The 16,733-nt window shown below is 40.7% G+C and overlaps 1 long non-coding RNA gene across 2 annotated transcripts in view; it reads left to right on the forward strand.

The window, feature by feature from the left end:
- The window catches only part of LOC143674832 (uncharacterized), a 132,077-nt gene that overhangs the window by 51,119 nt on the left and 64,225 nt on the right, over window positions 1–16,733 (forward strand). Inside the window, exons 2-3 of one of the 2 annotated variants that reach the window (XR_013171228.1) lie at window positions 13,891–14,035; window positions 15,720–15,826. This is a non-coding gene — a long non-coding RNA (uncharacterized LOC143674832). The remainder of the gene's footprint in view (window positions 1–13,890; window positions 14,036–15,719; window positions 15,827–16,733) is intronic. The other variant, XR_013171229.1, reaches the window with a different exon arrangement.

Consider the following 16,733-nt stretch of genomic DNA (forward strand, 5'->3'; position numbering starts at 1 on the left):
GTTGCTGGACATTAACTTTTGTTTGTAATTAAAAAAAAGTTAAATGTGAACTTCCACTTGAAAATGACTCTTGGGTTTAGGGTGACTGATAAAATGCAAAGGACGTTGTCCCGCCCCTTCAGAAGGTCATAGGAGACCAGACAGCTGCTCAAAGCTGGCTGAGTTGGAAGCTTTGCCAGCTACTGTGTCAGGGGACCATTTGGATTGCTTTGCCTTATCCATCATCTGGATCTTATCCATCCTTAGGACCAACAGATGGTCCTTCCTGAGGAGCCAGCCTTCGATGTACCCTCCAGCCTCCAGAGTTTGGGCCTTGTGAATGTGGACTCCACTAGGCCATAGACGTTTGGTATTTCTCCATTCAGCTCACAAACACTCATTATGCTTTCACCTTGCACCCTCACAGGGTTGTACAGAAGTGCGTGCAGTTAGAAGACACATGAAAACCAGCAGGGAGGAAAGCTATGGACTCAGACCAACCTGGTTTGAATTCGAGCTCAGTTTGGATGAACAATGCCTACCTCACAGGGTGATTTTGACATTGGTGTGAAGCAATACATGTAAAGCACTTGTAGAGGGCCTGCCTGGCATATAATAAATGTTCAACAAACAGCAGTTCCCAGCTGGGCAGTATTTGTTGGCTAATTGTTCCTCTTCCATCTATGAGTTCAGAACCTTGAACCTTGCAGGTAAACCATTGCATAATCCACCAGCAGAGGCTGCCTCTCCCACAGGGCTCACTGACCTTTAGGGCATGAGACAAACCTCTCTTTCAAAAGGTGCCTTATTTATCCTAATATTTACTTCCTTTTTTCTGACGCTATTGCTGTTTCCAATCTCTTCATCATTGGATTTTTGACATGCTTTGTTTCTTGTACCCTAGGGGCTTTTTGAGCAGAACAGACAATTTTAAAAAGCTTTTCAGGGTAAAGAAATTAAAATATATCACATTCACTCCTCAGCACTTTATCCTTATCTGGCACTTACTGTTGTAGTCCCCAGACTCCTTCAGCCTAGATGAGACTTGTCCAGCACAAAGCTCCTGGCAATGCTGCTTTCTGACAACCCAGATGGCAGCTGCGGCCACCAGGCCTGGAAGATCAGGCTAAATCTGGCTTGAACTCCAGTTCCACAGACTGTGGCACTCAGAAGCCCTCTCCGTGTGCCTACAGGTTTTGAATGGTGGCTTTCCCTTGTTTCCCTCCAGTTCTGTTCTCTGGGCCTGTCTATTGCCCTTTTATGCCTGAAACACATGCTAGTTTCCCTGGGAAACCCATGTACAGGAGTGTCTTCATTAGTTTGCAGACTTCATAAAAGCAGGGCAGAGGTCACAGGGATGACCACATCATTGAAACGCCTTTAAGCTCTCTTAGCTTCAACTCCTTGTTCCTGCATCACTGCCTCCCTCTGGCTCAGGCAGCATGGCTCTCACCACACCCTTTGACTTCAGGCATTTAGGATTTGCATTTTTTTTTCACTTGAACAACTACACTTCTGCCTCTTTTCAGAGCCAGGATGAAGTTTCCAGCTGCCTCTTAGACCCATTGCTTGTGTTTTCCCCAGCTTGTACTTTTTCAGGGTGCAGGCAAAAGTGAGAACCTGCGGGTAGATACATTTGAGATATTTGTCTAGTTTCCTCTAAGGCTTGTTTTCTGTAGGGTCCACTTAAATAAAGAAAGGGAGGACATTTTGGCTGTGTAGCCCCAAACTGTCCCTTTAATGCATCTTCCTTTGACCTTCATGGCCCCACACCAAAGCCTCAGCCTGCCCTTTGGAAATGGTGATCCTTAGTATAGCCTCATCTTTGCCTCTCTGCCATTCTCTCTCTTTTCAATTCTACCCTGAGCACCATCTCCTCAGGAAGGCTTCTCTGAATGACTTTGCCTATTAATCTAGCCTTTTACTTGTTTAAATGCAGACTAAGATGCTGTGGCAGAGAGCCCTCCCCCAATACTTAAAACAAAACTAAACGCGGAAGTTATTTCCCTTACACATAGCAGTTTAGAGACTACTCCATGAAGAGATCCAGGGACCCTGGTTCTAGATAGACTCAGCCATCATCAACATGTTGCTTTAATCTCTGGGTCCAAGGCTCATTTGTAATGATTTCCTAGCCATGGGGAAAGGGGTAAGAGAAGAAGAGGAGAATAAGCAATTCCATATTAAGAAAGTGATACCGAGGTTACAATATAACTCCTTCACCTATTACGTTAGTGTTGATTCAGTCACATCGTCCAACCAAGCTAAAAAGGAGTCTGGGAAATGTGGCCTCTGGTTGGGCAGTCTCAATCCTGCAAATGCTGCAGGTAATGTGGGAAACTCTATGATTAAGGGGTGAGGTGGGGTAGGCCACCGTGGCTCACTGGCAGAGTTCTTGCCTACCATGCCGGAGACCTGGGTTCGATTCCCGGTGCCTGCCCATGTGAAAAAAAAGAGGTGAGGTGGCTTTTGCATGAGGAAGAACAAAGGGATGTCAGTACTGCAGGGTGTTGAGAATAGATGGTAACTCATATTTTAAAATTTTAACTTGTGTGTGAGATTAAAGTAAAAAATGTTTATTTTGGTACAAAATTTGTATTTTTATGTAGACAGTTTAATTGAAACTTGAGTAGGGCATGAGAGTTTGTAGGTTTACCCAGAGTGATTTGAAAGGTGAATAAAAAAGTATTTGCAGAATCCCCTTGGGGGAATGGCAAAAAAGGGGGAAAATTCAACTTCCCCATGTGGAGAACTCCTGATATTCTCAGAAGCAGTGGGGACAACCAAAGCAATAGGCCAAGCCCTCAGTCTTGGGGTTTGTTCATATGAAATGTATCCCCGCAAAGGATAGGCTAAGCCTACTTAAAATTAGGCCTAACAGTCACCCCCAGAGAACCTCTTTTGTTGCTCAGATGTGGCCTCTTTCTTTCAGCCAACATGACAAGCAAACTCACTGCCCTCCCCCTCTCTATGTGGGACATGACTTACAGGGGTTAAACCTCCCTGGCAATATGGGACGGAAATCCTAGAATGAGTGGGGTCTCAACATCAAGAGATTGAGAAAACGTTCTTGACCAAAAGGGGAAGGAGAGAAATGAGACAAAATAAAGTATGAATGGCTGAGAGATTTCAAACAGAATCAAGAGGTTATCCTGGAGGTTGTTCTTATGCATTAAATAAATATCACCTTTGTAGTTAAGGTATAATGGAGAGGCTGGAGGGAAGTGCCTGAAAGTGTAAAAAGCTGTGTTCTAATAGCCATGTTTCTTGAAGATGATTGTATAATGATATAGTTTTCCCAGTGTGACTGTGTGATTGTGAAAACCTTGTGTCGGATGCTCCTTTTGTCTACCTTATGGACAGATGAGTAAAACATATGGATAAAAATAAATGAAAATAGGGGAACAAATGTTAAAATAAATTGAGTAGAGGGAAATACTAGTGGTCAATGAGAGGGAGGGGTAAGGGGCATGGTATGTATGAGTTTTTTCTTTTTATTTCTTTTTCTGGAGTGATGCAAATATTCTAAAAGTGATCATGGTGATGAATATACAATTATGTGATGATATTATGAGCCATTGTTTGCACACCAAGTATGGAATGTTCATATGTTAAGAATGCTCATGTTGTATGTTGATTGCTTTTATTAATTAAAAAAAAAAAAGAGGTGAGGTGGCTATCTCCAGAACATCAGTAGTTACACCTCCCTGCCCCGTATTAGTGACAGATCCTTCCCAAATGAAAAATTTAGAATTGCCATAGCCTAAACACCCCTAAAGAGAGGACTGGAAAGACCAAAGGTGATGCTTGAGTTTTACAGAGAAAATAGGATTTAACAAATGAATATGAATGTCGGATCAATGGATATCTCTCTTAGTCTCCAGTATCTTAGAGCAGCTAGAAGTAAAAACCTAAAATTGTGGAATTGTAACCCATGTCAAACTCTGAAATCTGTTCTACAACCAATTGTTGTACTACGCTTTGAAATTTATAGCTTTTTTTGTATAGCTGTTATTTTTCAGAAAAAAAAGAAGGAAAAAAAGTCAATTGTGATGATAAAAAAATATTTAAGCCCTCTAGCCTCCTATATTATGGAGCAGTTAGAAGGAAAAATATGAGAGGATGGTATGGTAGCCCATGACCAACTCTGAGATCTGTCCTGGAACTACTTGTTGAAGAGTGTTTTGAAAATATTGCTTTTTTTATTTTTTTGCTTTGTATATATGTTATACTATATAATAAAAAAAGTTAATATAAAAAAGAGGTGAGGTAGCTATTGGGAGACCGTTAACAGCCTCTGCTACCACAGCCTTAGCCCTGACCTGTTCCTACTCACTATACTATACTATGCTATACTATATTGCAAACAGAATTTAATGACAATGTGCTCCATTGTTTTGGGTTGCACCATTAGGCTGCTTTCTTTCTCCCTTAGGCTGGGAATTCTTTGAAGGCAGGATTTGGTCTAATCTTCCAAAAGAAAGGTCCAGGCTGCTTCTCCTGAGTATATGGTTAATAACTGGATGACTTACTTACTTCTCCAGATTCCTTCTCCTGGGGTGGAAGTGACCCACCCTAACCTAACATTTGCTCTTTCTCTGGCACTACTGGCTGGTTACCTGCTGTTCAGGGGAAATGCAATGGTGCTTGCTACTCTCTTTTTTTTTTTTTAAAGGTTTTCTTTGATTTATTTCATAAGTATTTTGTAATTTTTTAAAAACATTTTTACTGACAAAACATAACAACATACAAACAAGAACATTCTTAAAATATGAACATTCCATTCTTTGTATATAAAAATGACTTACCATATCATCACATAGTTGTATATTCATCACCATGATCATTTCTTAGAATATTTGTATCACTCCAGAACAAGAAATAAAAAAAAAAAGAAAAAACGCATACATACCATGCTCCTTTCCCTTCCCTCTCAGTGACCGCTGGTTTTTCCATCTACCCAACATATTTTAACCTTTATTCCCCCTATTTTTTCTATATCCCTTACCTCTCCCTTCCATTGATCACTAATATTTCAATCTACTGAATTTATTTTAACATTTGTTCCCCCATTATTTATTTATTTATAATCCCTATGTTTTACTCATCTGTCCATACCATAGATAAAAGGAGCATCCGACACAAGGTTTTCACCATCACACAGTCACATTGCAAAAGCTTTATCATTATACAATCATCTTCAAGAAACATGGCTATTGGAACACAGCTCTACAGTTTCAGGCACTTCCCTCTAGCTTAATACACCCTAAACTAAAAAGGGGATATCTCTATAATGCATAAGAATAACCTCCAGGGTAACCTCTTGACTTGGTTTGAAATCTCTCAACCAACACTTTATTTTGCCAACACTTGATTTTGCTTCATTTCTCACTTTCCCCTTTTGGTCGAGAAGGTTTTCTCAATCCCTTGATGTTGAGTCCCAGCTCACTCTAGGATTTCTGTCCCACATTGCCAGGGAGGTTTATACCCCTGGGAGTCATGTCCCACGTAGAGAGGGGGAGGGCAGTGAGTTTGCTTGTCGTGTTGGCTGAGAGACAGCGGTCACATCTGAGCAACAAAAGAGGTTCCCTGAGGGTGACAGTCAGACCTAATTTTAAGTAGGTTTAACTTATCCTTTGTGGGGATAAGCTTCATATGAACAAACCCCAAGATTGAGGGATTTTTGCCTATTTCTTTGATTGTCCCCATTTCTTGTGAGAATATCAGGAATTCTCCAAATGGGAAAGTTGAATTTTCCCCCTTTCTTGCCACGCCCCCAAGGGGACTTTGCAAATATTTCTTTATTCACTGTTCAAATCACTCTGGGAATTTTTTTGGCAACACACTGGACAAACCTCATGCCCTGTTCAAGGTTCCATGTACTTATGGTGTTCAATTAACCTGTCCATATAAGTTGTATTAGGAAATGCATTAATGAAAATACAAATTTTATACCAAATAAACATTTTTTGCTTTAGTCTCACTCAGAAGTTGAAGTTTTAAAATATGAATGATCATCTATTTTTAACACCCTGTAATATTGACATTCCTTTGTTCTTCCTCATGCAAAAACATTTTTTAATTTGTACATTTAATCACTATCATTGTATACTCTAGACATTCCTAGATTATACCATCTCAGTCTTTATCGTCTATCTTTCCTTCAGATTTCATATGTGCCCCCAGCCCTCCTCCTTCTGTCCATTCAGTGTACTTACATTATTGTGCTACAATCAGGTAGTATTGGGCTATCCATTTCTGATTTTTTATGATCAGTCCTATTGTGCAATCTGTATCCCTTCAGCTTCAATTACCCAGTGTCTACCCTATTTCTATCTCCTGATTACCTCTGTTCTTAACTGAAATTCTCCAAGTTCATTAATGTTAGTTTATATCAGTGAGACCATACAGTTTTTGTCCTTTTGTTTCTGGCTAATCTCACTCAGCATAATGTCCTCAAGGTCCATCCATGTTGTTACATGCTTCATGACTTTATTCTGTCTTAGTAGTTGTGTAATATTCCATTGTATGTATATACCACAGCTTGTTTAGCCACTTGTCTGTTGATGGACATTTAGGCTGTTTCCATCTCTTGGCAAGCTTGCTCCTCTTTGAGCGTGTTTTGGAAGCTTGGGAGCTGCTGATTGTGGTTGGATCCCTGACATAAACACTGTCCAGCTCTAAGCAAGATTTTGTTACAGAGGTCCTCCCTTTGGGGACTCTTCTCTGCATGCCCTCCTCACCACCATTCATCTCTCCCTTCTCTTCGACTCCACTCGTTGGGACTCATCCTGGGTACCACTTCATTACCAAATGTCCTGACATTCTGCCGGCTCAAATCTATTCACCCAACACAGCTCCTAAGGTTGTCTGCACACTTCCTCACCCTCCATCTGAACATACCAGCACCTTTGGATAAACATAAAAATCTCATATCCTCTGGAGAGTTTGATATGTCTTGTCTTAATTTTAGTTCCACTGAAAGCAAAGCCTGAGATAAGGATTTGGGGAAAAAGTATTTACTTTGGAGGTGATTCTTGGTACTGGTAGTGAAAGAGTGAGGAAAGTGAGATAGGAAAGAATGAGAAGCTAATAAAGGGTGGTTCCTGAGGTTACCCCTGAAAGAGATGGGTCTTGACTCTGCTGGGCCAGCTGAGAAGTATGTACAGAGACGCCTGGAATTGCCACTCAGAAGGAAGAGCTGTAGGTGCATTTATCCATAGCTACCTTCTGCTGTGGGCAGATGGAAGCCCCTGGGGCTGAGAATTCCTCCTCACTTTCAGACAGGGCTTAAGGCAAAAAAGTGGAAGAAAGCCCAGCAAGTGCTTGGGGAAGGACACGTCAGCAGCGTGGAACTGTCCAGCATGGCTGTGGATGAAATTAGAGGCAGGCCCAAGGAATATAACATGGGGCTTCAGATGCATTTGCCATACAACCCCAGTGAGAGTCACCATCTTCTCTAAGTGCCTCCCAGCCAAGATGTTTATATACTAGGTATTCTATAGTTTATATCACAAAACCATTTTTGAGTTTTAATGTTTTTGTGTATATAATTGTACTTTAATAATTAAGCAGAATTTAATTCATTTGGCCAGAGAAACTGCTATTTAGATGTTGCTAACATGTTTGCTTTCCCCCTTCCATCATTAGGACCTGTTAAAATATTAGGGAAGAAGAAAAACAAAAGAAAAAGCCCGTAGCAGATCATAAAGGGGATGTCAGAAGACAAGATAGTGCAATAAATTTCTGGAAGACTTACAGTGGGGAGAAGTTCGTTATTGGATGAAAAGGGCATGGAGGAAGGTGTAGACCCCAATTCAAGAGAAGATTGGGAGGTGTGGCTGTATTTGAGGTGGGCATTGATCTGTGTGGCTGAGGACCAGGCAAATTCCAGATGCAGAGTCAGCAGGTAAGGAGGGCAGGAGGGAGAACAGAGGTCGAAAACAGAGATAATTTGTCACTCTGTTTTTGGGATAATCATGACTTTTACCTTTCCTGTGTGTGTCTCCTCCTGAAACTGCCATGCCCCCTTCCACTCCCGTAGAGCCCAGGCAGCAGGCTAACAAGAGGGTGACTTTACTAAAGAAATTAAATGGACTTTTTACAGAGCTTCAGAATACTGTCTTTCTCATTCTGGCATTTTAAGGGTCCCTAGTTTAATGGTGCGCTCTAAAGTCAGTCAGTAAATCCTAGAATTGCACAAAGAATGTCCAGTTAACCATCCCACTAGGGGAGAAGCATAGGAGGAAAACAAACTTCTGTACAGGTAAAGCCCACTTTGGCTTTCTAGAAAGCAGCCAGTTCTTCATCTCAAGTATTAGTTGGCATAGAATCAACAGACGTACAAAGATACCAACCACACAAAAGAGAAAGATCATGATGAATAAGAACTACTTACTCTACGGGAGAAAGAGAGAATTCAGGGATCATAAGTCAATTCCAAAAGAAAACATCTTAAACTATCCTTCAAGGAGATGTTGTATTTTTAAAACAAATACAAGATATTATGAAGCAATGAGAAAGTGTATTCAGAAACTTAAAAAGGATTATAAAACAAGTGAAAATGGAGGTAAAGGCACGTTGAGGAAATTTCCAGAACATAGAGCAAAATAGGAGATATGGGGAAAATGATAAAAGACGAAAGATCAATCCAGGAAGGAAAAAATCAGGCTAAAATATTTCTAAACAGAATAGAGAAAATGAAGGGAGAAAATTATTATAGAGATGTGAAAAATTTCAGGAGCTGAAAAGAGACACAAAGTTTTAAAACAACAAGGCCCAGTGTGTGTCCGGCAGGATGAATGAAACAAAAACAAAAACACCCTACACATCCTGGTGAAATTTTGGAACAGTTAAGGAGCTTTCAAGGAAGAAAAAACACATCATCCACAAAAGAATAATAATGAGACTAGCATCAGTGTTTTTCATAAACAACCATACCAAGGTAAAGTATAATTCAAGACTAAGGGTAAAGCAAACACATTTATCTTCTATGAACCTTTTCTGAGAATGCTACTTGAGTATTTTACTCTTGGATGAAAGTGTGGGAAACAAAAAAATAGAGGCACTTACTTAGGAGTTCAGTGAAAATATGTTCTGGGATGATGTTATACAGATGTCTTGGAGGAAAATGGAACCTACTTAGAAAAAGAAGTTACTGCACTTTAACAAGAATAACATAAAAACAAAAAAAGATTATGCAATAGTTAGTGGTGATATGGATATATATTTCCAGTATGGGGAAATATATACTGTCTATACTTGGGGAAGCAATTTCCCAATTTGTAAAGTTAGATTGTGCTGCTTTGCCTCAGTTACTTTCCTCCCATAGCCATCCATAGTTATTTAGTACCGGCACTTCGAATTGGGCTACATTCTCATTGATTAAGGTACATTCAGCTCCCCTATCTACTTGTGCTAACAAGGTGTTGCTGGTTAGTAGGGGACATGCAGATGGTTAACTCTACATGTGGTTTCCAATCCCCGGATCCTCGGCTATTGTTTCCACCTGGGAATCTTGACCTTCCCACTACAGAAGAGGGAAAGGGCTTGCTAACCCTCTTCCTGGGGAGTGAATGGTTCCGGGAATCAGGCTTTGAAAGATGGCTTCTTTCCTGACTTCCGGTCTCCCTCAGAAGATTGGGAGCTCACTTTACAAATCTTTGGTCCTTAGGTAGTTTGCTCCATAGTTTACAAGGACTGCATTAGGTTGCCTATTATAGCCTCTATCTCAGTGCTCGAAGCAATGAGATCAGCCCACATCTGCTTGTGGGATATCCAATTAGGGCTGTCATGCTCACCGGGAACTTTTCCCATTGCCCTTACTCTCGCGCCCTTTTCCCCAGGGTTCGCTATTGCCTGCGTGAAGAGGGAAATGGGCTGTCCTACTAGCAGACTTAGGATAGGCAAGAGAGACCCATAGTAATGGCTGGGGGCAGTATGCAATGCCATGTATTTCTTTGCACATTGTGTTTATGGGAGCATTGTTCGGGATTCTCAAGGGATAGAGGTGACTTAAGGGTACATCGACTGAGGAATGGAAGGGGTAACTGTGCTGTATACATACAATAGACAATGGAGTGTCTACAAGAAGGAATGAAGTTGTGAGGCGTGCAACTAGATGAAGGAAACTTGAGGACAGAATGTGGAGTGAAATAAGCCATAAATGAAAAGACAAATATTATAATATTTCACCAATACAGACTAACTATAAGGTGCAAACTCTGAGAACTGAATTAGTATAGATTATCAGGGAAAGGCCTATTGCAAACGTTCCTTGACTGTAAGATCTTACAGCAGTCACATCTATTCTGGAGTGGTAAGTACAATTTCTAAATTCTGAGATGCTGAACACTTTGTGTATAACCTGGTCGTTCCCTGGAATTTCAGGTATCTGTATGACAACTGAAGCTCATAGCTAGAGTTCTACAGCAATGAGAGTCAGCATCACCACATATAGCAACTGTTAAAAACACTTGAAAAATGATCAGACTTAATTTAGAGATATGGATGAAGCTGATCTGGTTTGGACTAAGGTAAATCAGACTAAAGGGTATAAGATGATATTGAATGTATATTAAAACTTCGACTTCTGTATGAGACCAAAGGAAGAGGTGTTTATTTGATACAAAATTTATATTTTCAGTATCACAATATCTAATTTAACTTGTATAGTCAGCTTATTCAAACATCATAATTACATGGAAACTTGAATAGGGAGTAAGATCTTGTTGGTTTGTAGAGGTTAGTGTGATGCCCCAATACATACCAGAGTAATCTGGGTAGAAGATAAAAATCACATTTGCAAAGTCCCCTTGAGGGGCTGGGGGAAAAGGTGGAAATATTGAACTTCCCTACCTGGGGAAGACCTGATATTCTCCCAAGCTTGGGAGATTGCCATGTTGATGGGACAGGCTCTCAATCTTGGGGCTCACCCTTATGAAACTTATTCCTGCAGAGAAGAAGCCTAACCTATTTATGATTATGCCTAAGAGTCATCCCAAAGAACTTCTTTTGTTTCTCAGATGTGGCTCTCTCTGTAAAGAACTCTACAGGTAAGTTTGTTGACCTGCCCTCCATGTGGGACATGACTGCCAGGGGTGTAAATTTCCCTGGCACTATGGGACATGACTCCGGGGGATGAGACTGGCCCTGGCATTGTGGGATTGAGAAAACCTTCTTGACCAAAAGTGGGAGGTGAAATGAAACAAAACAAAGTTTCAATGGCTGAGAGACTTCAAATGGAATCAAGAGGTCATTCTGGAGGTTATTCTTATGCAGTATGTAGATATCCTTTTTCAGGTTTTAGTGCATTGGAGTAGCTAGAGAAAAATACCTAAAACACTGATCTGTAATCCAATAACCTTGATTCTTGAAGATGATTGTATAACAATATAGCTTTTAAGGTGTGACTGTGTGATTGTGAAAACCTTGTGACTGACACTCCCTTTATCCATTGTATGGACAGATGTGTAAGAAAATAAAGACAATAAATAGATAAATAATAAGGGGGAATAGAGGGGATAGAATATTTTAGGTGTTCGTTTTTACTTTTATTTTTATTATTTTCACTTTTTTATGAAAATGTTCAAAAATTGTGATGATGAATGCACAGCTATATGATGACACTGAGCCAATGATGTACACTTTGGCTAGTTATATGGTATGTGAATATAATATGTCTCAATAAAATTGCTTTTAAAAATACCATGTCTTTCATTCTTGCATTAAAAACTGCAATGTCAGGACCTATGAAAGCTGTTGCATAAATGGCATGTTTAATTCCCAGCCCCATTACATCATCTTGTAGCTCCTCTATATTTTGACAATGGAAGTATTTTCCATTGTATTGTGTGTATATCCCCTTCATTAGGCCATGTAGCTTTACACCCGTCAATCAGTCATACCAATAAGGAGGTGGTTTTTGCATCAGCTGAAGTAGCATGCAAGTGTTGTCATAGTGAAGGGTGGGTTATAACAGATGTCAGTTTACTCATCTCCACTCCAGAAAGTACTACCCCCTCTGATCTGGTGTTCCATAACCTCAGAAGCCAAATGAGTAGGGACTCCCTGTTTTTTGTCTATACTGCTGCCGTAAATTGTCCAATTCAGCAGCAATGTAATCTCTCATAGTAACATGTCATTTTTGTTCAGGAGTTTGGAATTGCTGAACCCCAGGGGGTTGATCTTGTGATGCTTTCTATTTCTGTTGTATTATGGGGTGTGCCTGTCAGGCTCTTCATCCTCCATACCTCTCATTTCTTCCTCCTTTCCTCTTCTGAGGATGAATCTATGGGGCCCTGTGCTTTGGGGTCCCATCCCAGAGTAGTTAATATCGTCTGGACTCGACCCTGGGGTAATTGGCTACCACAGGCTTGAGCATATCCGTAGTCTAATGTTTTTAATTGATTATCCACATGACACTTCTTTCATGTCTGCTTGCATGAGCCATGTGTCTGTCTGTAATATTAATTCTTCCTCTAGATGGTGGGCTGTTGCTTTTGCCACCTTTCTCCCTTTGTGGCCATGCATAAGGCTCCTAAAAGGGGCCAGGCTACGGCTGCCACTATTAGCATTCTTTTTTCTTTTTTGCTAAAGTTTAGTTATCTTGCTATCTGTTGCAAAACAACTAACAGCCCTGCTGGAGTTTTTAGGGTGTGTCCATGCTCTTACAGCAGTCCCCATCCATCCAAGAGGGCAGTCACTCCTCCCCATGAGGACAATATAGGCCAATTTGGGATTTCTCCCACAAATTCTCCCTTCCTAGGATGCTGCCCTCTATGGCCAGTGACTTTTGGTCTCCTGGCTGGCTCACCAATTGTTCTAATCCAGCTCTTGAAGGGCTTGGGTTGGCACAGCCCCAAGACCAAAGAACACGTTATGCACAGAGTCGGACATGAGTTTATGAGGACTTATGAACAGGAGAGGGTCTCCGGTGGTGGCCATCTGGAAAATGGAAGTAGTGTTCATCAAAGCTAGAGTGCAAGGGGCAGCTTATAAAAGTTTAGGTCAAAGACATTCCATAGGGTATGAGAACAGAGTTCCAGCAGGTCTCATGACACAGGAGTCTGGAGATTTGTTATCAACAATGATCAGGGGAGAAGAGTTTTAATGCTTTACAAGATAAGTGGTTTATGAGACCATCTATACATTCTTTCCTCCTGAGGAGGTCTGTTGAACTTTAACTTTTGTTCTGGTCACATTGGTTGCTACATGCAGTAATGTACTCTCAATATGGAGGTGTGTCCTGGGCTCTGGGTCTCCATACACATATTGTTTAAAAATTTATTTATCTGTTAGAATCAACCTAGGAATAAACCCTAGAAAGACTTAATTATACTTTCAGAACAGAATGCCAATTTTATTATTTCCTTATGTGGGATGGTATAAGGAGAGAGCAGAAGAAGGGGAAGGGGGGATTTATTTGCTACCATACTCATTTACATAGTGCAAAGCCAAGAGATATCTCTAAAGTTGATGGAAGAAATAAAGTATATCATCAAAAACTACAAAGTTAAGCAACAGTAAAACTAAAAATAATAATGTAGCTATCATGTATTGTTGAGGGGGTAGTGAGAAGCAGCATAAATGGAGGAAAACCTCATCTTTCATGATTTGAATCAATAAATAATGTATAAAGCTGATAAATAAAAAAAGAGTTTGTATCAGTCAGGATAGACAAAGTTATGCTGTGTAACAAAAAAAAAAATAAAAAAAATCTTAGTAACTTAGTAGAACAAACTTTATTTTCAGCTCATGATGTACATGGAATGCAGGTCTCTGCTCATCTTAGTCATTTGGAATATATGAGTGCTGAGGAGTTAAAAATGACACAGAAAGTTGTGCACTACCTTTCACAGTCTACAATTCAAAATTAGCACACATTTCTTCTACTTATGTTTAATTTTTCAGGACCAGTCCCATGGCCATGACTAACCACAAGAGTGATAGAGAAGAGTAATCCTACCATGTGCCTTCAAGAAAACAGAGTATGAATACATGGAAATAGCTCTAATGACTACACCATGGAAATAAGAAGATGATTTAAAGTTATAAGGTAACCACCAGAAGAACTGGAACCAGAATTGTTACAAGTGGTTGTGCCTGTAGGGTGAGTGAGCTGGGGCACTGCTGCTTTTCATGAAAAGATCCTGAATTATTTGATTTTTTTGGTCCTGTTTATTACTTAAATAATAATTAAAAAATTGAAAATAAAATAAATCATGTCTGCTGCATCTCTAAGTGAGAAAATCAAGTCACCTCGGAACAGATCTTTCTTCTGGAATGCCACTTGAATGAGTTCTCTTAGATATCTAAATGTAAGGTAAATAAGTGCCCATTGGAGAAGGGTATGGAAGGATTATCTCTGTTTTTGCAAAGTCTGCTCCTCTTAATTCCTATTGCTATAGAGAGCTCAAAAGTCTCTGGGGAGTGGATATGTAAATTTACACATGGGCCAAGCTGCCCCTAGCCCTTTCCTTTCCAAGGTTTGACATTATCAGAAATGCTCTGATTAATGGAGATTGTTCGAAATGAGTGAGTTCCCAAGGGGAAGCTCTCCTACGGGCTCATTCTGGCAGAGCCCATGACTGAGGCTCCGCCACCTTGCCATAGGCCCCCAGTTTGGCTTCTAGGAGGATTTATACCAACAAGGATCTCCTCACAATAGCAGAGGACACACTGGCTGTGCAACACCCCTTTCTGAAAGCAACTTTGGCTGGTGGTAATAAGAGAAACCATAACCACAACTTTTTTTTTTTTCAAAAACTCATTAAGATGTTGATATGGATTGAATTGCATACCCCAGTTTGGACATATTCTTGGTCTTGGTCCACACTGTGGTGGGTGTAGACTCATTGTAAATAAGGTCTCTTCAAGATGTTGCTTCAGTTAAGGTGTGGCTCCACCGAATCAGCCTGGATTTTCATCTGGATTACTGGAATTCTTTATAGACAGAGTGAAAGTCAGATGGAGGGAGGTACCAGGAGAGGCATCTGCCTTGTGACAGAAAAACTAAAGACCAAGGCTCCCCAGCAGCCAAACCCAGAACACCTCAGTTCTTTGAGAAGAAAGCATCTTGCTGACACCTCGATTTTAGACTTCTAGCCTCAAAATCGTGAGTCAATGTATTTCCATTGTTTAAGCAAACCCATTGTATGGTATTTTTTTTAGCAGCTGAGAAAAACAGGTATAATTTATGTAAAGTAAACTTATATTTTTCTCACCCAATCTGCACATTCTTGGAAATTCTGACTTGCCCTCCTGAGGCCGGAGATGGCAGATTGTTGATGTGGGAAGCCCCAGGGCTGAGTCAGGGGACTTGGGTGTATCATATCCTCTCTCTGGGCCTCAGGTTTCAAGTGGCTTGGCCTGGGCTAGCTCTAAAGCTCATTTGGGGTCTAGCACCATCACTGGAGGGCAGAGAAGCAGCAGACACAGTTGATTTTATTTTCAATTTTTAGAGTTCTTATTTATTTATTTAGTAAATAAATAGGATGCCCCCTGCAAAAAAAAAATTCAGAATCTTTTCACAGAAAGTACTAGTACCTTAGCTCAGTGCTTCTAAACCCTATGCATGGGTGGTAGTGCGAAGAGAAGGGTGCAGACTCCAGTAACAGATTTTGGCTTCAGAGGAAGCAGTGTCAGCCTGGATTTGGGACCTGTGATGTTAAAGGAGACAGTTTGGGGCCATGGAAGAAATGTGAGGATGAAAGTATGACTCAGCCTCCTTTCTTTTGCAGGATTCCTTGGATTTTTGTGGTTATGTTGGCCATTCATACCCTTATCAGAGGTGGGTAAACTGCAACTTTGGGCCAGATCTGACTTGTCGCCTGTTTTTATATGGCTGGTGAGCTAAGAATAGTTTCTGCATTTTTAAATGGTCGAAAAAAAAAAAGAGGAATAATTTGTGACACTTGAAAACTATATGAAATTCAAATTTTAGTGTCCATAAAGCTTTATTGAAACACAGCCATACTCATTCATTTACACATTGTCTATGGCAGACAATAGGTCTCACAATACCTAGAACATTTACTCTCTGGCCCTTTCCAGAAAAAGTTTGTCTGTCTGTGGCCTGGATGTATTTTAGCTGTCAGAATCTGCTCTTGTTTCCCCACTGCTAACCACATCTACTCACTCATTCATTCATTCAACAAATGTTTAATTAGCACTTACTTTGTGGAAGAATAGACTTTTCTGGGGCTGTTGGGGATACAAAGATAAGAAAGGAATGTCTCTCGCCCTTAGTGACACTCGGTAAGTGGTGAAATGGTGACATTGCCTGTTATTTAGCATGGGCAAAGGGTTCCCTGAGGCTCTTTTTTGAACTATAGAGTGACTCAAGTTTGATATTAGACCTTCTTCTTTCTCCAAGAAGGTTGAAGCCAGTGGTGGGGGCTGACAGGCATCAGCCTTCTGGTGGGGGTAGGTTACCTAGGTGGGGCCCACCTTACCTGTTCCAGGCTCACCTGTTCTCACCTACCTTAGGAGCTCCTGAGCACATGAAATAAACCAACAAAATAGTCCCCCTTGGCCCCAGCCTCCCTTCAATGCACAGGCATAACTTAGTTTATGAATATTAAATGGAATCGTTCATGCACAACTGGGGAACAACAGACCCCCACTGTCGGGCTCTGTCCCATGGCCCTGTATTAATTAACTCTGAATTTTGCAGGGAACCATCTTAGGAAGGAGCACCCTGAGGGCTGCGATCTTATCGGGGTTTGGCGAGCCTGGATGGGAGGGGACAGCTG

Source organism: Tamandua tetradactyla, chromosome 1 (genome assembly GCF_023851605.1).
Source record: "Tamandua tetradactyla isolate mTamTet1 chromosome 1, mTamTet1.pri, whole genome shotgun sequence".
NCBI lineage: Eukaryota > Metazoa > Chordata > Mammalia > Pilosa > Myrmecophagidae > Tamandua > Tamandua tetradactyla.